Genomic DNA, 21,965 nt, shown 5'->3' with positions numbered 1-21,965 from the left:
AGCTGTGCGACCCTATGTGAGTCACTTAACTCTGACTGCCTCTTAAAGAAAAGATAGAGAACTCAATGGTCATTTAGTGCAACCTATTACTGAACAAGAATTCTTTGTATTTAGCAATGGAAGGATCTAAGACAACTCGAAAAAGACTCATGATTGAAAATGTTATCCATATCCAGGAAAGAACTATGGAATCCGAATGCAAAGCAAAGCATACTATTTGCTTGTGCTCTTTCTCTTTTTTTCTGTTTCTTCTTTCTCATGGTTCCTCCCATTGGTTCTAATTCTTCTTTACTGCATGACTAATGTGTAAATAAGTTTAATATGAACGTATATGTAGAGCCTATATCACATTGCATGCTATCTTGAGGTGGGGGGAGGGGAGAGAGGGGGAGAAAATTTGGAACTCAAAATCTTATGGAAGTGAATGTCGAAAATGAAAAATAAATAAATAATTTGGTATTCAGCAATTTTTTCCAGAATATTGGAGACATGCTTGAATAGACAAGTAGTTGAAGGATATGAGATAAGAAATAAAAATCAAAACAACTTTGAAGTTTCATTTCAGACTGTGCAAATTGGAAAAAACAAAAATCCAAATTTTGGAAAGGCTTTGAGAAGATAGATACACTTATACATTGTTGGTGGAATTGTGAAGTAGCCCAACAATTATAGCTATCTATGGAAATTTTGGAGGAAAAATACTCTCTGCCTTTACCCAGTAATCATAATATGAATCATACATCCTAATAAAATAAAAGATGGTAACAAAGGTTTATGATATATCACATATGTTTGTTGATTAGTTGACTGATATCAAAGCAGCACAACATTTGGTAACAAAGAACTAGAAACAAAGTAGGGACATACTGATTAGAGAATGGCTGAAAAAAACACCAACATGCAAATATAATGGAGTTTTATTGTACAGTAAGACATGATTAATAAGAAGAATCCAGAAAAACACAAGAACTGTGTTCTATGAACTGATATAGAGTGGAATGAGTAGAATCAAGAGAATAATATAGACAATGACAATAACCATGTGGATGAAAAAACTGATAAAAGGAAATTGAACTCTAAGTAATGGAAAAGCCTGAGAGATCCCAGAGAACAGAGAATGAAACATATTTCCTTTTTCATGTCAGAGGACTACTTATGAATCTGTCCTTTGCTGATGGAAAATCTCTTTCTGAATCCCCCCAAATTCAATCCCTATAGGCTTCTTTGAAGGTAATTGAGTTCTGAAGAGATCGAAAAGAACTTAGGCCTTGAATTACCAGGCTGGAAGATGCAACAAAGCTGGAGGACCTAAAATACAATTTACCCCAAGGCATATCAATTGATGCAAAACTGACTCTGAAATAAAACTTTTTACCTATTAGCTCTATTTTCTTTGGCACATAGATAAAAAATATGCTCTATAAATTGTTGCAGCTTGGTTCGTGAAGACATTTTTAAGTTCTGGTCTATTGTTAGAATTGTAAATTCTATTGTTAAAATATATTAATATAATATAAATATTGTCAAAATATAATATAGTATATTAAAATATATGACATTAAAATTATTAGCATATAAAATATATTATGAACACAATGCATATATGCAGCCATGATCAAGTCATTTAATTTCACTGTGTGTTACTTCCCTTATTTGTAAACAGGTATATTGTTGACCTCACACAGCTGTTGTGAGGATGAAATTCTATATATAATATGTATATATGCACATATATATACACACATACATATATGTATATATAAAGTTCAGTTAAGTACACTGTAAACTTTTAAGCATTATTTAAAGGTCAATTATTAAATTATATACTAATAGATTAAAGATTGAAAATAAAATATAGGTAAGCTGTATCTACCACATTCCCTAGTATACAACTCTGTCAAAAAAAGATGAGCTCTCAAGCATGTTCCCTGTGATTACTATTTCATTTTCTACCTATTTACTAATAATCTCTTTAAACATTCTAGAATTTTAATTTTAGAATTAAATTTAGAATTTAATCAAAGTTAATGTTGCAGGTATATATTTTTCAATCTCTATTCTCTTCCTTTTTATGAAACTAGGATCAACATTTGTTCTAGTCCTACCATATCTCTGTTCTCCACTATGTTTCTAAGATTACCAACAATGGCAAACATATATCAGTTCTTTCTGTACTGCCAGACATATTTCATTTTGATCAGGTGACTTGAACTTAATCAGGGCAACTAAGTACTCTCTCACTATTTCCTTATTTATCTTGGGTATCAACTCCCTATTGGTCTTTTTTTTTCTTTCTGTTATTCCAGTCCAGAGATCACTTTCTTTGGCAGAGAAAATAGGAGTGAAACAAGAATTGCATAGCTCCATCTTTTTGCCAGTATCAGTTATCATCCCAACCACCCTAAGCAGTAAGTTTTTGGGGGATTCCCTCTTTTTTCCAATATAATTAATTTTTTGAGTAACAAAACTTTTTCACTATCCTCAGCTTCTTGTCACTCTTCCTGTAGGATCAAGCCATTCTTTTTATTCGTCCTCTTTTACAATTTCTTGTTTCCACCTTCTGTACATTCATTTTAAAACTCTAAGTGGATGGGGAAATTCCTTGAGCAGCCACATGGGTCTCATTAGACTACTGTTTCCTTTCTTCTTATTGCAATAGTTTCTCTTACTGTCTTCTGATTTCATTCTTGAGAGCTTCCTATCACTCCATATTACACTTCCTCTTGTTTTCTCTAGAATTTCAGGCCACAGGATCACGCCTATCTTTTCTCTGATCACTTTGAAAAGTGTTTTTCTTTTTCAAATTTAGGTTCCATGTCTTAATATTCCCAGCTTTCCTTTACTTATCACAAGTTCTAAAATGTGGTGGTCATTTCCTCTCAAAGGTTGCCATCATTTTCAGTCAGTCAATAAACAATTATTAAGTGCTTGCATTGTTCCAGGCACTATACTAAACACTAGGGATATGAAAAAAGGCAAAAGAAAGTTCCTACTTCAAAGAGCTCACAGTCTAACGAGGGAAACAACATGCATGTAAACATATATATATATATATGTAAACATATATAAGCAATGAACAACAATCAAGAGGGATTAGAAAAGACTTCCTGTAGGAGGTAGTATTTTAGCTGGGACCTGAGTGAGGTAAGGGAAGCCAGGAGAAGGAAATGAGGATGGAGAACATTCCATACATAGGGGGCAGCCATAAAAATGCCTTGAGTTGAGAGACGAAGTGTCCTGTTTGTGGAACAGCAAGGAGGCCTGTGTCACTGGAACAGAGAGTAGATGAGGGAATGTAAGACATAAGAAGACTGCAAAAGGGTGTGGGGGTTAAGTTTTGAAAAGGCTTTGAATGCCAAACAGACAACTTTATGTTTGATCCTGGAGATAATAATCTGCCACTAAAGTTTAATGAGTAGGGGAGTGACATAGTCCGACCTTTGATTTAGAAAAAAAAAAATCTCTTTGGCAGAAGAATGGAGGATGGCCTGGAATGGGGAAGAGACTTGTAGCAGGCAGATCATCCAGTAGGCCATTGCAATAGTACAGGCATGAGGAGATGAGAGACTGCACCAGGGTGGAGGCAGTATCAGAAGAGAGAAGGGAGCATATGGTGTCCCTCAACAGTAACAGTAACATTTGGAGGAGGAGAAAGTTTCTCAGGAAAGATAGTGAGTTCAATTTTGGATACATTGATTTTGAAATGTCTAGTAGACATAGACATGGATCTTGGAACAATTAGAGGCATCATACATTGCGATCCAATCAGGGAACTAAAGCAAAACATTCACAACATAACAAAACATATCATTCAGTGTCATTCCCCAAAATACTTGTTTACAGTACAAACACCATCCACCCCTAAGTCACAGCAAGTTACAATTTTCTTTAAAGCTGATAAAGAGCTGTGAGTTGTTGCTTCTCTTGCTGTTTTGCCTGTTCTTTCCTGCCTTAGCAAAGGACTTTTGGAGATGGAATGGACTCAGCTGCATAGTTTTCAACATCCAGAAGCACAGCAGCTGAATGAAAACAAATGAAAACTGAAGCTAACTAACTGAATAGTGTAGCCCAGCTGAGATTACGTAACTTAAATTTATAGTGGACCCAGTCAGTATTGGTTTTATGTTTTTTTTTTCTATCTTTGTTCCTATACATGTGCTGTTCTCAGCAGCACATTGAAGAAGCAAAAGCTGAGGTTTGACAGGGTACCATTGATAATAAAATAAAGGGGTAACAAAAGAGGAAGAGTGTGGGATTGAACTGATTCACTAAGGGGCCAAAAATGAAAGGACAAGAGAGTGGCTAGTACAGGGATGGTGGTGTAGGGTAGAACTAAGTGGTCAAAGAGAGTGGAAGTCACAGCATGGTGAAAGAGTAGGATTTGAAATGGGAAGGCAGAGGGAGAGGTGGAGAAGTAGACTGTTTAGATAAGGGATTTTTAGAGTTCTAAACATGGAGGTGGTGCATTTGCGGGTGATGTCAGGATCAGAGGTACGACCATCTTTGTATATATATGGTTATGGGGGGGTAGAGGAGTAGGTCATAGGAAATGATTAGGTTGAGAAACTGATGTTAGGGTGTTTAAGGGAGTATGTTGAAATTCCCTACTATGAAGGCAGGAATTAGGAAGGAGAGAAAAATCATGAGCCATATACTGAAATCATTGAGGAAGGAAGGGAATTGTCCTGGTCTGTGTACAATAGCTACTAGGATTTTCTTTGGGTAGTAAATGTGGATTGTATGGATCTCAAAGGACATATTACTGAATGATAGTGGCAGGGAGAGAACCTGTAAGTTGCAATGGGGAGACATAGAGTATCCCAGCTCTTCCACCTTGACCAGTAAGCTGAGGAGAATAAGTGCAAGTACAGTTAGTGATGGAAAGGGTGGCTGGAAAGGCAGTGCCAGCAGGGGGAAGTGAGGTCTCAATGACAGCCAGAAGATGAAAAGAGTGAGAAGAGATGAGGGATGAAAGCAAGTTTTTTGTTGCCTAATGAGGAAGTAATCCAGAGGACACAGTGGAAGGGATGGGTAGCATTTGTTTGGAACTTTGGGGTGGGTGGGGTGAAGGGGATAGGAATAAGGAATTGGGGAGCAGGGGATGGAGAATAGAGTTTGGAATATGACTGATGGATTTCAGAATCAATATGTAGGAAGTTTGTTAATCATTAAGTGAAAGGTGCCTCTCTTCTTTTCAGCAGAGGATGGAGACAGAACATGAAATGGAGCGTGAGTGGCCAGAAGAACCCAATTTCTCCTTCCTAATGTACCTATGTCCTTCCTCTGAACCCTTTGGAATCTGCTCTCAAGATCTAGGATCTTGATCTAGGATCTAGGATGACTGTCATACTATTTCTAGCTTTCTTTCTTTCTTTATCATAAATCCTAAGATGGAGTGGTCAGCATAGTGTTCAATAAACATGCAATGATCAATGATCAACATTATCATTCATGTTGGATTGTCCTAAATGCTTTCCCTCAGTATTAGTTTTCAATTTCCTTTTGAAATTTGTATGTGGCTACACTATTCCTGAGTTACCTTCAGTTTTCATTTGTTTTCATTCAGTTGCTGTGTTTCTGGACATTTAAAACCATGCACGATTACTAAATGCTAGAAATGTACTTTTTTTGGCACATCTTCTTTGTAAACTCATGAGGACTAATCATGACAGCCGAGAGCTATATATTTATTTAAAGCTGAAATTTCACATTCTCACATTTATTCTCACAACATTCCTTATGGTAGGAGACATTATACAGATGAAGGAACAAAAGTATATAGAAATTAAATGACTTGCCCAAGGTGATAGAGTTATCTCTCCACCTAGGTACCAACATTCGTCAGTGTTAGTTTCATGGACTTCTATGATCTAGTGGCCAACCACCAAGTGGGTGATGAGTCTTATTGTAGTAAACAAAATAAATGAAAGGACAATTATATATTCAAAAAATTATCCAGGTTAGCTTACTGTTCAACTTAGTTGGAGAATTTGCTTTGCTTGACTTTATATGGAGAGATATAACTTAAGTGTAAACTAGGGCTGAAATCTGCCATCCTGACCTGGACTTTATTGGTTTATCCACTAGGCTGTAATTTTTCTGATAGAAAGCTCTAATAGATAGAGAGGAATACGAATACCAAAACATACCTACCATAGAATTTAGAGCTATGAAGCTTCTTTAAGTTATCTTTGAGACAGAGGTGACGTTAGAGCTAGTGGCAGAAGGCATGTCTGAAATGAGGCAGAGGGGAGAAGAGGGACCTTAATAAATGGCCTCCTTTTTTTCAATAAAACGAAGCAAGTTTCTCAGTTTAGAGAGTGGAGGAAGGAGAACCCTCAAACTTTCAGGAGGAATGAAAAAGTCAGGAAGAGCTGTGGTGGAGTGGAATAAGCTGATAAGTAAAATCTATAAAGATTGTCTAGTGAGAGTAAAAGCCCAGTTGAAGTTATGTAAGAAATTTCTAGTGGACCCAGTCAACATGGTTCTATTTTTTCCCCTACCTTTGCTCAGATATATGTGCTGTTTTTCACCAGGACATCATGGGAGGCTGAGGTGTGACAGCCACTGAAGGGCCACCAGCCTCTTTGTTTGGTCCAGACACAGAAAAGTTAAGTGACCTGTCAGAGGTCACACAGCTAATGGCAGAAACTAGAATTTTTCTCTCTCAAATTATATTAACACTTTCAAACCTAAAATGTGGGTCAAAAATCTCAGAAGTATTATGAAAAAGTCTTTTAAAAAGCCAACATATTATGAGTTTCTTAGAAACCCTTTTTATTAAATCCAAACCCTGACATATACCTAAGAGTAGTTTGCTTAGCCTGATTTTTTATTAAAAAAATACCTCCTTTCTTTACTTCAGCTGCACAGAGCCCACATGTGTATATTAGTTTAGTTTTCATACAATCTCTACATTCAGAATTTTAATAATAATAATAAGGGTAAGGTTTAGGCAATGTCAAGCCAAAATCCACTTCCTTCTTAATAAGTATTTTCCTCCTCCCAAATATTCCGCTTAAATGATAAAACACAAGAAAATTAACCAAACACATGTTGTCTATAGATTCTACCTGTTACATATATCCTAAAGCCTTTCAATACTCTGTAGTATTTGGAGTCACACTTGCTTTTATTTTGACCCTCATTGTTCGACAGTAAACCAATCAAACCCCCAAACCATCTAAACTGTTTTGTACAGTCAACCTGAAAGGAATATTTTCAGATACAAACTTCTGTCTTTTACAGATTTAAATTTTTTTAAAGTAATTCTTTTTTAAAAGCAGTTCTTTACTTTGCATTGACTCATATCTGTACCTCCATTCCCAAAATAGTAAAAGACACAAAATAGGTAGAAGTGGCCACAAAAGCTCATGGAAGCTATGTGTAAGTATTTCCTAAGGTTAACAGTTAATCAACTCTATCTGCAAGTCTTTCAAAACCTTTCTATTGGATGTAAACACTTCAGTTTCAAGTCCCACCATGACTCAAATTTCTAGCATTGAAACAAAAACAAGAATAAGGGCCAACATGCTTATAAAAATATTTTGAAAAATATGCAGTTCTGGAAAGGGACTTTGCAGGGGGGAAATGGAGAATGTGATGTCTCTGGAGTCAATAACCACTCCAGGGCTCTATTTCTTTCTCTCATTGCACTTGTATTTTTTCCCTTCCACACTACACATTATGAATTCTTGAAATTCATATCCCTAACCTTGAACAGCAAAAAGCTTACACTTCTTCAGATACCTCCCCGGAAGTCCTTTTAAACCTTTTGCAACCATTTCAGAATAATGACAAAATTAACAGCAACAACAATAATAACAAATTGCCAGGGTCTAGTCTTGTTTGTTAGGTGTCCATTGATGAGGCCTCAATTTTCCCAGGATTTTCTTCTTAGGCCTAGAGAGCACAAAAAAAATCAGCCTCTGGCATTGTACTTTTTGGTTTACAGTTCTCTTAGGAGCTTTATGAAAATCCACCTCCAAAGGACACTTTACAGCATGTATTTAGCACTCTGACTTAATGGGGTTCCAAAGTTTACCTACAGAACAATTTCACAATCTTCTCCTGACAATCCGAGACTCCGGGAAAAACAGAACCGCAATTTGCTTTAAAGGCAGGAAAAGACCCTATTAGTCACATGCGCTTTTCCACCACTGCAATAACACACCTCTCCTTACAGGCACGCGGACACACACACACACACACACACTGCGTGCCCATTATGTATGTATACATTTCCTCCAAGCACAAAGGGGAGGGAACGTTCCCTCTTTCTTACCTGCAAAGCTGGTAGTAAGGCAGGAGACTGAAAGCAATGACCTTGCAGAGAAATTCATCACCTGGTAGCAGCAGTCACTGCTCCTTGTCCTTGGGTGTCGCGCAGGATACGGAACAAGAGCGATCTCCGAGATATCACGGGGTAAAAAGCGAGTCGAGTGTGAGTCCCATTAATAATGGGGGGGGGGGGGGGGAAGGGGGGAGCAGCCCGCACAGCCACAGGTCACCTGCTTCCCAGGAGCTGGGGAAGCTGCCCTCTTGTGTCCTGCACGGGGCCCTTGCTCCAATGGTAGGAAGGCTCACCGCTTGCTCTTCTAGGTTTTGGTGTGTTTGTGTGCCGAGGGGCTCCCATCGGCTGTCAAAGCTTGGCACGCAGAGACTGAAGTGACCGAGGTTGAGCCTGCGGCTGCTTCTAGCTCCCTTTTCTTCCCTCCTCCTTTCCCTCAAAGAATTAGCGCAGAGGTGGATTTTCCACGTGCCCGCCTACAGATCAACCTGGCAGGAACCTCGTCACCCTATCCCTATCAGATCCCCCTGCCTCCCTCTGTCCTACAGTTGAACTCGCCTAGTCAACCAGCATTTGGAACATTTGCCGGCCACGGAGGTAGAGGCAGGCGGGGTGGCAGGCTCCGCCTCCCAACCAACCCTTCTCCAGACTCTTCTGCTTTCTTCCTCTCCAGGAATCATTCCTGATTTTCCAACGCTGGGGAAACAGCAGCCCGCAGCCGGTCTGCTCTGTGGTCAAGGACCTGTGACAACACCCACCAAAAGTGTAGAGAGGTTTGGTAAGGGAACAAAGGGGCAGAGACGGCCTCAGCAGGGATTCCGTCCTTTTCTACCTTTCTGTTTCCAGACTCCATGTCTGGGATACTTCTCATAACACCCTGTGCACCGAAACTCTAGAGAAGCAGCAGGTTGGGGGAACAGTGTTGGACCTGGAGTCAGGAAAATTGGGTCGGAGTCCCATAGACAGGCAAGTCGCTGCTAACCTTTGGTTTCCTCGTCTGTAAAGTAAGGATTAAGATAGCACAGGGTTGTAAAGAATGCGCTTTAGGAATTGTATAAATGTAAATTATTACTCAACCTACACTGTAATGCGGAGTTTAGATGACTTTGATAACAATATCATAATCACTCCTCTACGAAAGGATTGCTGGAAGATAGAGATAACCTACAGATTTGATTCTCCTGGAAGATGTGTGGTGTGTTTTCTGATTATAGCTATAACCTGTTAGGTTTGTTACATAAATAATACTCTGAAGTTAAGATTTCTGGCAGATTTCCTGGGAGCATATAACTACCTAGCTGACTTTTAAGAAAAAAACACACAACTATCTCTTATTTCTTTCAGTATTTAATAGATAAGTGGGTTTTATTAGGGTAGTAATTTGATGAATGCCCCCAATTAACTTGATGAGATCATAGGGTACAAATGTCTCTTTTGAGGCATATGAAGAGCACCTTTCCATTAAGAATGAGGAAATGCCTTACTAAATAATGATAGTGATGATGGTGGTGAAGATGATGATAACCATAATTTACACAGGCTTGAAGGCTTTTAAAGGGGTATCTTACTTTATCTTAACAATCCTGGGTTATGCTATTATTATCTCCATTTTACAGAGGAAGAAACCGAGGCAGTTTATGTTACTGGCCTCTTACCCAGCTCATGTAGGCCTGGACATTAATAGAGTACCTGGAGAATACCAGACTCTTTTTTTTTTGGCTTGTGTGGACCAAGAGAGACTCACTTAGACAATGTTCCTAAAAACCAACTTCCTGCCTAGAAGCTGGTGGTGATGGTATTTCCTGAGTGGTATGGTCCCAGGCTATAACCTAACCAGAGAATGGATTTTCAGTGTATCTTGGGGAATTGCCTCCTGAGTTTGCCCCAAGTTAAAGACATCAGACTTTACAAAGAAATAAGAGGATTATCCTAGCATCTTATGACTGTCTTGGTGAATGTAAGTCCCTGTCCCAAACAAAAAAAATTTTGAAAAAAAGCAATAAATATAAAATAAACAACAAGAGTGAAAACAGAGATAAAAAGAAGTTTATTTCCTCAAAGGAAAAAAGCTTTCAGGTAAAATCCAAAGATGTACTCATGTGACACAACATTTTCCCTTTCCTCTCTGTTTATATGTTTTTATTCTGAATTTTACAATTAATAGAGGCATTACTATATAATAGTAGAAAAGAAAAACAAGATCACATGAAACTGCAGATCTCTCATGTATGAATGACTTTTCTTTTTAAAATATATGATAATTTGAACATTTAACTTTCAAGGCAATCTCTGTTTGTTTGTTTTTCCAGACCTTCCTTTCCCTTCTTCTGTGATGTTTCTTCTTTTTTAAAAAAAAAATCCCCTCATATTTATGTTATTTTCAGTTACAAATTCTTTCCCTCCCCTGTTGCCCTTACCCACTGTTAAGGAAAAAAAAAACAAAATCTATTACAAAAATGTATAATCAGGCAAAATAAATTTCCATATTAGCCATATTCTACCTTCCCTGCCCCTCTAAAAAGAAAGAAAAATATTCTTCTCTCTGTGGTCAAGGTTCATTGGTTCTCTTTTTGGAGACAAATGGCATAAATCATCTTGAGTATTTTGGAATTAGACTTACTATTACTATAAGAATTACTATTAGAATAGAATGTGGTTGGTCATCGTGTTGATCAGAGTATAAATCTTTACAAGTTGATCGCCTTTACAATATTGCTATTACTATATGGATTGTTCTCTTGGTTTTGCTCACTTCACTTTGCACCAGATCATACAATTCTTCCTAGGTTTTTCTAAAAATACTCCCTTAATAATTTTTTTTTTATTTTTATTTTTAATGCAATTTATTTATTTAACATATTTGGTTTTCAGCATTGATTTTCACAACAGTTTGAATTACAAATTTTCTCCCCATTTCTGCCCTCCCCCCCCACTCCAAGATGGCTGTATCAGGAGGGCAGAGTTTATAATCTCAAAGAGGATCATAAACATGTCTGAAAGGTTCGGAATCGCCGGATATAAGAAACTCTCAAAGTAGAAGGCAGAAGAATCAAAACATTTATTTAGGCTCCACAGTAACCAACCCATGAACCAGAAGCCCCATTTTGATATGTTGATCCAAATCTTCCAGGCCCAATAAGTACGCCTTGCAAGAGTAACCAGGAGGCTACAGAGAAGCATGATTGCGTAAAGCAAAATCATGCTTCCCCCTCGATGGTAATAAGATTACCCACTGGCCTGAAGTCTTTGTTCAGCTTCCTCCCGTAGATCAGCTCTGCTACTGGCAGCTCCTGCCTCAGCTGTGTCTGTGTCTGTAACTGACGTAACTGTCGTAACTGCCTCTGTAACTGCCTCTGGCTCCAACTGTCGCTGTAACTGTCGCTGTAATGGCCTGAAGTCTTTGTTCAGCTTTCTCCCGTAGGTTAGCTCTGCTACTGGCAGCTCCTGCTTCAGCTATGGCTGTGGCTGTAACTGACGTAACTGTCGTAACTGCCTCTGTAACTGTCGTTGGCTCCAACCGGAAAAGGAAAAGAGAGGAGCTTCAAGCTGTCCTCTCCCCTCTTATAGAGTTTTTTGACATCATCAAGCTCCGCCTGAATGACCAGAGCTGATTGGTTCTTGAGTTGGCCCCTCCCCCTAGCATAGACATTAACACCTCCCCTCAGCCAGCCCCATGACTCATCACACAGGAAGTTCTGGTCCTGCCCCAGAAGAGCAAGCCCCAGCGTCCAGGGAAGCTCAATGAGGTAAGCTGAGTCATTCAAAGAAAACAAAGGCCATTCTGGTTACACTCCACCCCTTGTTATAGGATACATAATCTAATCAGCCATGTATCCTAGAACATACATTGTGATCCAATTACAAAGGAAACTAAAACATATCATTCATTATAAAGCAAAACATATCATTTGGTGACATTCCTAAATATTGGTTTACGATTCAAATGTGATCCACCCCTAGGTCCCAGCAAGATAATCTCTTCAATCAATCATCCCCAAAATAATTATTAATAATTCAAATGTCCACCCCTAAATCCTTGTATCCATTACATAGGATCAATAATATCATAACAATAAAACAACACAGCAAGGATAACACAAAATAAGTAAACAGAACACTATCATCATTTCCACCCCCCTTGAACGATTGGGGCTCAAAATCTTGGGGTGAGGGGTGAAGGTCTCATTTTCCATAGCTTCTTCATGCTGAAATTGGATGTAGAGATGGCCCTGCCCCCAAAAAGTCCCATTCCAGAGGTCATTTCTTTAACGAGCTGGCAGGAATTCCAAGAATGCTACATGCTTAGGCAGTCACCGGAAAGTGCAGGGTGCTTAAGCCTGAAGGAAACAAAACTAGCAACAAGGTTAGCCAAAACAAAGGACAAAAAGAATAGACAAGTATGGACTATAATTCTTCAAATAAAATCATCTCAAGTTTGGTTGAGATTTCAATTATGCAAAGATCCAACATCAGAGCCAAACTCAGGTGGGAAATTTTTCTTTTCAAAAGGAACATAATGAGGAAGCCAAGAGGATCCCACCCTAGATATAGACTAAGATTGTCCTCCCAGCCTTTCCCCAAATGTACAAGTTTTCATCCGTTAATCACACAAGGTCACCTTCAGTCTGAGTGGCTTGTAGGCTTGCAGGAGCAGTTCTTATTTCCCTATTTCTCGTGTTATCAAGTCCTCTATACATTCTGTATAATTCATTGGTTGGAATTCCATCTATCATTTCAAAACCTACTCCTGCTCTCAATAAAGCAGTAAACATTTCTTTCCTTGTTACTCTCCTTTGGCGCCAAGTTTGCTGGTTATTCACCCTTCTCTCTTGAGGAGATCTATCCCCTCCCCAGTCACCTAAGTCATGTAACTGTAAAATCTTATTTATCACTGTTGTAAGACGGCTCCCTACTTCTCCAAGTAATAAATTCAAAATTAGTTGTTTATAAGCAGGGGGAGCTGTCCTAATTATTAAATTCCTATGAGGCAGTTCCATTGAATCATTGTAATATTTGTCTGCAGTTCCTGTCATAATGGCAGTCTTCATTACCTCCTCCTTTAGTCTCATGATACAATCTCTAAGTGAATACCAGGGTCTGTGCTCAGTGGGCCACATAGAATCAGTAGCATATCTCTTATTGCATCCCACAGCGGCTAATGCCAACAGAGTAGTCCCGCTATCACCATCTCCTTGCTGATGATGTTCCCTAAAAGCTTGTTGAACTAGAGGATCATGGCTGATACCTATGAATCTCATGCAGTCTGTCCCATCTACTGATATTCCACCGGCCCCTTGATCACTGAGTCTTACCATCCAAGATATCAATGGTTCTCCTATTCTTTGGCTGAATCTACTCAAAATATCTGTGACCTCTTGCGGTGAGAAATCTTCCTGAATTTCCCTTGTAACTGAATCTTCACCTCGGGTTTCTGTCTTCCTCCTTTGTATGGGTCGAGCCCTTGTCTGATCATTTAACCATCTCCTATTCTCTGTGTGAGGCACATCCTGAACCCCAGTAGTGTTTTGTGCCTCAGCCCCTAACATTGTCTCATTCTCTCCCCACTCACTTCCTCTGCCACCATGGCTAGGACGAAGCAGGCAGTCAGGCTCTTTCTGGGCTGGGTTGAAATGCACTCTGGGCTTTTTTGGTCTCCTGTTGCTCTTAGCCACATTAATAGAAAAGTTCTCATTTGAGTCAGTTTGGTCTCCTGCTATCTGAGATTCCTCTTCTTCCTGTGGGGTAGGAGTGCCCCCATGTCTTTCACTTAATCTCAATCTTTCGTATACTAGCCGGTAGGCTGATAACACTATCCAGCTTTGCCTAGATAGTGATGCCCCTGACTGAATCCCAACTTCTCGTAAACACTTTTCCAAATCCCTAGGATCTCCTCTCCGTAGCCTTGGTTCCCAGTTTTCACAGGGTCCAGCTTTTTTAGCCAATTCTTTTGCTAGGGAGGAATAAAATGGATCCTCCCATCCTGGGATATTCATCTCTTCCTCTGGAATTGTTCTGCTTCTAAATAGAGATCTTATACCTAGCGATCCTGTTCGTGACGCCAAATGTATCAGGAGGGCAGAGTTTATAATCTCAAAGAGGATCATAAACATGTCTGAAAGGTTCGGAATCGCCGGATATAAGAAACTCTCAAAGTAGAAGGCAGAAGAATCAAAACATTTATTTAGGCTCCACAGTAACCAACCCATGAACCAGAAGCCCCATTTTGATATGTTGATCCAAATCTTCCAGGCCCAATAAGTACGCCTTGCAAGAGTAACCAGGAGGCTACAGAGAAGCATGATTGCGTAAAGCAAAATCATGCTTCCCCCTCGATGGTAATAAGATTACCCACTGGCCTGAAGTCTTTGTTCAGCTTCCTCCCGTAGATCAGCTCTGCTACTGGCAGCTCCTGCCTCAGCTGTGTCTGTGTCTGTAACTGACGTAACTGTCGTAACTGCCTCTGTAACTGCCTCTGGCTCCAACTGTCGCTGTAACTGTCGCTGTAATGGCCTGAAGTCTTTGTTCAGCTTTCTCCCGTAGGTTAGCTCTGCTACTGGCAGCTCCTGCTTCAGCTATGGCTGTGGCTGTAACTGACGTAACTGTCGTAACTGCCTCTGTAACTGTCGTTGGCTCCAACCGGAAAAGGAAAAGAGAGGAGCTTCAAGCTGTCCTCTCCCCTCTTATAGAGTTTTTTGACATCATCAAGCTCCGCCTGAATGACCAGAGCTGATTGGTTCTTGAGTTGGCCCCTCCCCCTAGCATAGACATTAACACCTCCCCTCAGCCAGCCCCATGACTCATCACACAGGAAGTTCTGGTCCTGCCCCAGAAGAGCAAGCCCCAGCGTCCAGGGAAGCTCAATGAGGTAAGCTGAGTCATTCAAAGAAAACAAAGGCCATTCTGGTTACAATGGCGTATATTCTGGTTGCCCTGTTCCCCAGTCAGCCCTCCCCTCTATCACCCCCCTCCCCTCTCATCCCCTTTTCCCTTCCTTTCTTGTAGGTCAAGATAAATTTCTACGCCCCATTGCCTGTGTATCTTATTTTTTAGTTGCATACAAAAAGTTTTTTTGTTTTTGAACATCTGATTTTAAAACTTTGAGTTCCAAATTCCCTTCCCTCTTCCCTTCCCACCCACCCTCCCTAAGAAGTTGAGCAATTCAACCTAGGCCACACATGTATTATTATGTATAACCCTTCCACAATATTCATGTTGTGAAAGGCTAACTACATTTTGCTCCTTCCCAACCCATCCCGCTTTATTGAATTTTCTTCCTTGACCCTGTCCCCTTTCCAAAGTGTTTGTTTGATTACCTCCACCCCCATCTGCCCTCCACTCCATCATCCCCCTGCCTTTTATTTTTTTTTTTTTATCTTCCTCCCTCTTCTTTCCTGTGGGGTAAGATACCCAACTGAGTATGTATGGTAATCCCCCTCAGGCCAAATCTGATGAGAGCAAGGTTCACTCATTCCCCCCTCACCTGCCCACTCCCCTCCTCTCCTAGAACTGCTTCCTCTTGCCACCTTTATGGGAGATAATCCACCCCATTCTATCTCTCCCTATCTCCCTCTCTCAGTAAGTTACTCTCTCATCCCTTAATTTCATTTTATTTCTTTTAGCTATCTTCCCTTCATCCTCAACTCACCCTGTGTCTGCTCTCTTTCTTTTACATATATATATATATACACATACATACACATACATACATATACACATAGATACATGCATACGTACACATTCACTTATATATATACATAAACATATATATATGCATATATATATATGCATATTCCCTTCAACTACCCTAATACTGAGGTCTCATGAATCATACTCATCATCTTTCCATGTAGGAATGTAAACAAAACAGTTCAACTTTAGTAAGTCCCTTGCAATTTCCGTTTCTTGATTACCTTTTCATGCTTCTCTTGATTCTTGTGTTTGAAAGTCAAATTTTCTATTCAGTTCTGGTCTTTTCACTGAGAAAGCTTGAAAGTCCTCCATTTTATTGAAACTCCATATTTTGCCTTGGAACATGATACTCAGTTTTGCTGGGTAGGTGATTCTAGGTTTTAATCCTAGCTCCATTGACCTCCGGAATATCGCATTCCACGCCCTTCGATCTCTTAATGTAGAAGCTGCCAGGTCTTGGGTTATTCTGATTGGGTTTCCACAATATTCAAATTGTTTCTTTCTGGCTGCTTGCAGTATTTTCTCCTTGATCTGGGAGCTCTGGAATTTGGCAACAATATTCCTAGGAGATTTCTTTTTGGGATCTATTTGCGGAGGCGATCGATGGATTCTTTCAATTTCTATTTTGCCCTGTGGCTCTAGAATATCAGGGCAGTTCTCCTTGATAATTTCCTGAAAGATGGTATCTAGGCTCTTTTTTGATCATGGCTTTCAGGTAGTCCAATAATTTTTAAATTATCTCTCCTGGATCTATTTTCCAGGTCAGTGGTTTTTCCAATGAGATATTTCACATTGTCTTCCATTTTTTCATTCCTCTGGTTCTGTTTTATAATATCCTGATTTCTCATAAAGTCACTAGCTTCCACTTGCTCCAATCTAATTTTTAAAGTAGTATTTTCTTCAGTGGTCTTTTGGACCTCCTTTTCCATTTGGCTAATTCTGCCTTTCAAGGAATTCTTCTCCTCATTGGCTTTTTGGAGCTCTTTTGCCATTTGAGTTAGTCTATTTTGTAAGGTGTTGTTTTCTTCAGTGTATTTTTCAGTATTTTTTTGGGTCTCCTTTAGCAAGTCATTGACTTGTTTTTCATGGTTTTCTCGCATCCTTCTTATTTCTCTTCCCAATTTTTCCTCTACTTCTCTAACTTGCTTTTCCAAATCCTTTTTGAGTTCTTCTATGGTCTGGGGCCAGTTCATGTTTTTCTTGGAGGCTTTGGTTGTAGGCTCTATGACTTTGCTGTCTTCTTTAGGCTGTATGTTTTGGTCTTCTTTGTCACCAAAGAAAGAATCCAAAGTCTGAGACTGAATCTGGGCGCGTTTTCGCGTCCTGGCCATATTCCCAACCAACTAACTTGACCCTTGAGCTTTTCAGTGGGGTATGACTGCTTGTAGATTACAGAGTTCTATGTTCTACGTTTGGGGGGGAGGTGCCAGCTCTGTCAGAGCCGCACTCCTCCTTCCCCAAAGACCCCCAGTCCAGACTGGGCTCAGATCTTCGGCAGGCTGTGCACCCCTGCTGTGATCCGCCACTCAATTCCCCCCACCAGGTGGGCCTGGAGCCGGAAGTAACAACAGCTGTAGCTGCCCCACCTCCGCTGCCCCCGGGGCTGGAAGCCGAACCGCGAACTCCTTCCACTCCCGCAGCTTTTCCCACTAACCTTCTCCGCAGTCTTTGGTGTTTGTGGGTCGAGGGGTCTGGTAACTGCTCACGTATTCAGGGCGCTAGGGCCCCCTCCGCCCGGCTTCCGGTCTGGATCGTCCACGCCGCTCAGGCTGGGCTCTGCTCCACTCCGTTCCCAGCTCCGTGTGGAATAGAGCTCACCCAGAGACCATCCGGGCTGTCCTGGGCTGGAGCCCTGCTTCCCTCTGCTGTTCTGTGGGTTCTGCCGTTCTAGAATTGGTTCAGAGCCATTTTTATAGGTTTTTGGAGGGACTCGGGTACGGAGCTCACTCTAGTCCGTGCTTACCAGCTGCCATCTTGGCTCCGCCCCCCCCCTTAATAATTTTTAAACAGCAAAATAGTATTCCTTCACATTCGTATACTGTAACTTGGCTTAGGCATCCCTCAATTGATGAACATCCACTGAATTTCCAATTCTTTGCTGTCACAAAAAGAACTTTTACAAATATTATTGTAATATAGTTTTTCCCACTTCACCTCCCCCTTTTTTATTTCTTTGGGATGGAGATCTAGTAGTAGTATTGCTGGCTCAAAGGGAATGTAGACTTTGGTATCTTTGGGGGGCATAATTCCAAATTGCTTTCCAAAATGATTGAACTAGTTCACATTTCTGTCAACAGTGCATTAGCGTACCTATTTTTCCACATTGCCTCCAGCATTTGTCATTTTCCTTTCTTGTCACCTTAGCCAGTCTGATAGGTGTGAAATAGTACCTTTAGAATTGTTCTAGTTTGATTTTCTCTTATTATTAGTGATTTAAACCATTTTCTCATGTGCATTTCCTCATATGTACAGTTTCTCATAGCTTGATATTTTTTCCGCTGAAAGTTGCTTATTCATATCCTTTGACAATTTATCAATTGGGCACTGACTCTTATCCTTATAAATATGACTCATTTCCCTATATAGTTTAGAAATGAAACTTTTATCAGAGAAACTAGCTATACAACTTTTCTCCCAGTTTCCTGCTTTCCTTCTAATTTTTGGTGCTTTTGTTCTATATGTGAAAAATCTCTTTAATTTTATGTAATCAGAATTGTCCATTCTACCTCCTGTTAATCGATCTCTCATTTGGTCTTGATCTTTTCCCCTCTCAATAAATCTCACAGGTAATTTCTTCTGTGCTCTATTAATTTGCTTATGATATCACCCTCTGTGTCTAAATCGTGTATCCATTTTGAGATTATCTTGGCACACTGTACAAGATATTGGTCCATATATAGTTCCTGCCAGACTACTTTCTACTTTCCTAATAGTTTTTATCAGATATTGAGTTCTTGCCCCAATAGCTGGGATCTTTGCATTTATCAAACACTAGGTAACTGTGCTTAATTGTGTACCTACTTTGTTCCATTGATTAAATTTTCCGTTTCTTACCCATTACCAAGTTATTCTTATGATTATAACTTTATAGTGTAGTTTGAAATCTGGTATTGCTAGGTTCCCTTCCTTCATTTTTTCTTTCATTACTTCCCTTGATATTCTTGAGTTTTTGTTTCTTCAAGTGAATTTTGTTATTAATTTTTCTAAGTCGGAAAAGTAATTCTTTGGTTGTTTGGCATCCACTGAATAAGTAAATTAATTTAGGTAGTATTGTCATTTTCATTGTAATGGCTTGGCCTACCCATGGGCAATTAGTGTTTTTCCAATTATTTAGTTCAATACTTATTTATGTGAAATGTTTTAAAATGTGTTCATATAGTTCTTGTGTGTGTCTTGCTTGGCAGATGGATTCCCAAACATTGTATACAGTCCATAGATATTTTAAATGGAATTTCTTCTTCTATGTCTTCCTGCTTGGTTTTATTGATAGCATATAGAAGTGCTTTATTTTATATTTTATGCATATGCTGAAGTTAATTGTTTTAATTAGATTTTTTTAGTTGACTCTCTAAGTAACCCATCATTTTATGAGCAAAAAAATGATAATTTTGTTTCCTCAGTGCCTATGCTTATTCCTTCAATTTCTCCCCCCTCCCATTTATTGCTATAGTACAAGATGGAAGAGTAATGATGGTAATGAACATCCCTGCTTTACTCCTGATCTTATGGAAACAGTTTCTAGCTTATCTCCATTACAGGTAGTACTTGCTCTTAGTTTTAGATTGATAATATTTATCATTTTAAGGAAAGTGCTTTATTTTTGTGATTTCTGGTATTTCAAACAGGAATGGGTTTTATAGTTTGTCAAAAGTTTATTATACATTTACTGAAAGTATCATATTTTTTGTTTTTGTTATTGATATGGTCAATTATGCTCATGTTTTTCCTAATATTGAACCAACCCCTCCATTCTTGGTTTAGATCCAGTCTAGTCATAGTGTAGGATCTTTGTTATATATTGCTGTAATCTCCTTGATAGTACTTTATTTAAGACTTTTTGTGATGATATTCATTGGGGAAATTGCTCTATAGTTTTCTGTTTCTGTGGTAACTTGTCTTGGTTTAGATATCAAAATCATATTTGTGTCATAGAAAGAGTTTGGTAGAATTCCTTCTTTGCCTCTTTTTAAAGACCATTTATGTAACATTAGAATTAATTGTAGTTTAAATGTTCAGTAGAATTTGTTTGTAAATTCATCTAGTCCTGGTTTTTTATTTAGTAGTTCATTTATTGTTTGTTCAATTTCTTTTTCTAAAATAAAGTTATTTACAATGACATATCAATCAGACTATGAAATATTATTTTATAGAGCTAAAAAGAAAAACAAATTTCATCTGTAAGAACAAAAAGTCAAGAATATTAAGAGAATCAATGAAAAAATGTTGAGGAAGTAGCCTAGATCTCAAAGTATGCTGCAGGTCTCAAACTACACTACAGAGCAATAATCTTCAAATCAGTCTAGCACTGGATAAGAAATAGAGTGGTTGATCAATAGATTAGGTACATGATATATAGTAATTAACTAGCCACAGTAACTTAGTATTTGATGAACCCAAATATCCTAGCTATTGGAACAAGAATTTACTATTTAACAAAAACTGCTAGAAAAACTGGAAAGCAGTCTAGCAGAAAATAGGTATAGATGAGCATCTCACACCGTATAGCAGTATAAGGTCAAAATTGGTACATAATTTGAACATAAAGGGTAATATCAAAAGCAAATTACAGGAGCATTGAAAAAGTTACCTGTCAGATCTATGGGTAAGGAAAATGGTTATGACCAAAAGAGAGATAGAGAGGATCACAGGAAGTAGGATTTCATTAAATAGAAAAAGTTTTTCACAAATAAAACCATTGTGGCCAAAATCAAAAAGAAAGCAGGGAACTGGGGGGCAAGGGGATTTTCCAGCAACTTTCTCCAATTAAGGTCTCATTTCTCAAATGTATGGGGAAATGAGGCAAATTTATGAAAAATAAGAGTAATGCTCCAATTGATAAATTATAAAATAATATGATCAGACAGTTTTCACAAGAATTTCAAAGCTATCAATAGTCATATTAAAATATTCCAAATCACTAATAATTGGAGAAATGAAAATTAAAACTACTTGAGATACTGGGCAGCCAGGTGGTGCAGTGAGTAGAGCGCTGGCCCTGGAGTCAGGAGGAACTGATTCAAATTTGGCCTCAGACACTTAACACTTACTAGCTGTGTGACCTTGGGCAAGTCAATTAATCCCAATTGCCTTCCCTTCTCCCCTCCAAAAAACAAAACAAAACAAAACTTCTTTAGATATCACCTCACAGTCATCAGATTAGCTAACATGACAGAAAAGGAAAATGAGAAATACTGGAGATGATATGAAAAAAATTGGCATCTTTATGTATATTAAACTACACTAGTATGTTACACTAATATGTATTGTTAAGTATAATGTGTACCTCATATTGGCAGAGCTGTGAACTGGTCCAATCATCCTGAAGAACAATTTAGAAATATGCCCAAAGCACAGACTGATACTAGGTCTATACCCCAAGAAATTAAAGGAAAAGAAAAAGGACCCATATGTACAAAAATATTTATAGCACTTCTTTTTGTGGTGGCTAGAAATTGGAAAATCAGGTTATATCTATCGATTGATAGTTGAGGCATTTGATTGTGATGGAATACTATTATGATTTAAAGAAATTAAGAAAGGGATGGTTTCAGAAAAATCTGTGAAGACTTACATGGCTTGGTATAAAATGAAGTGAGTGGAACTAGAAGAAAATTCTGCATAATAACAGCAATATTGTAATGATAATCAACATGAAAGACTTTGGTAGTGGTCAATACAGTGATCTATAACAATTCCAAATAACTCATGGTTAAAAATACTATCCATTTCCAGACAAAGAACTGAGCACTCTGCCTGCAGACTGTAC

The 21,965-nt window shown here is 38.8% G+C and overlaps 1 protein-coding gene across 1 annotated transcript in view; it reads right to left on the bottom strand.

The window, feature by feature from the left end:
- The window catches only part of GPRIN3 (GPRIN family member 3), a 63,266-nt gene extending 54,492 nt beyond the window's left edge, over window positions 1-8,774 (bottom strand). Inside the window, 1 exon segment of the mRNA XM_036764282.1 lies at window positions 8,285-8,774. The gene's annotated coding sequence lies outside the window, so the exon portion shown is untranslated.
- Between the last annotated feature and the right edge of the window lie 13,191 nt (window positions 8,775-21,965).

The sequence above is a fragment of the Trichosurus vulpecula genome, chromosome 6, assembly GCF_011100635.1.
Source record: "Trichosurus vulpecula isolate mTriVul1 chromosome 6, mTriVul1.pri, whole genome shotgun sequence".
NCBI classification, from domain to species: Eukaryota; Metazoa; Chordata; class Mammalia; order Diprotodontia; family Phalangeridae; genus Trichosurus; species Trichosurus vulpecula.
This window is presented reverse-complemented; position numbering and strand designations above follow the sequence as displayed.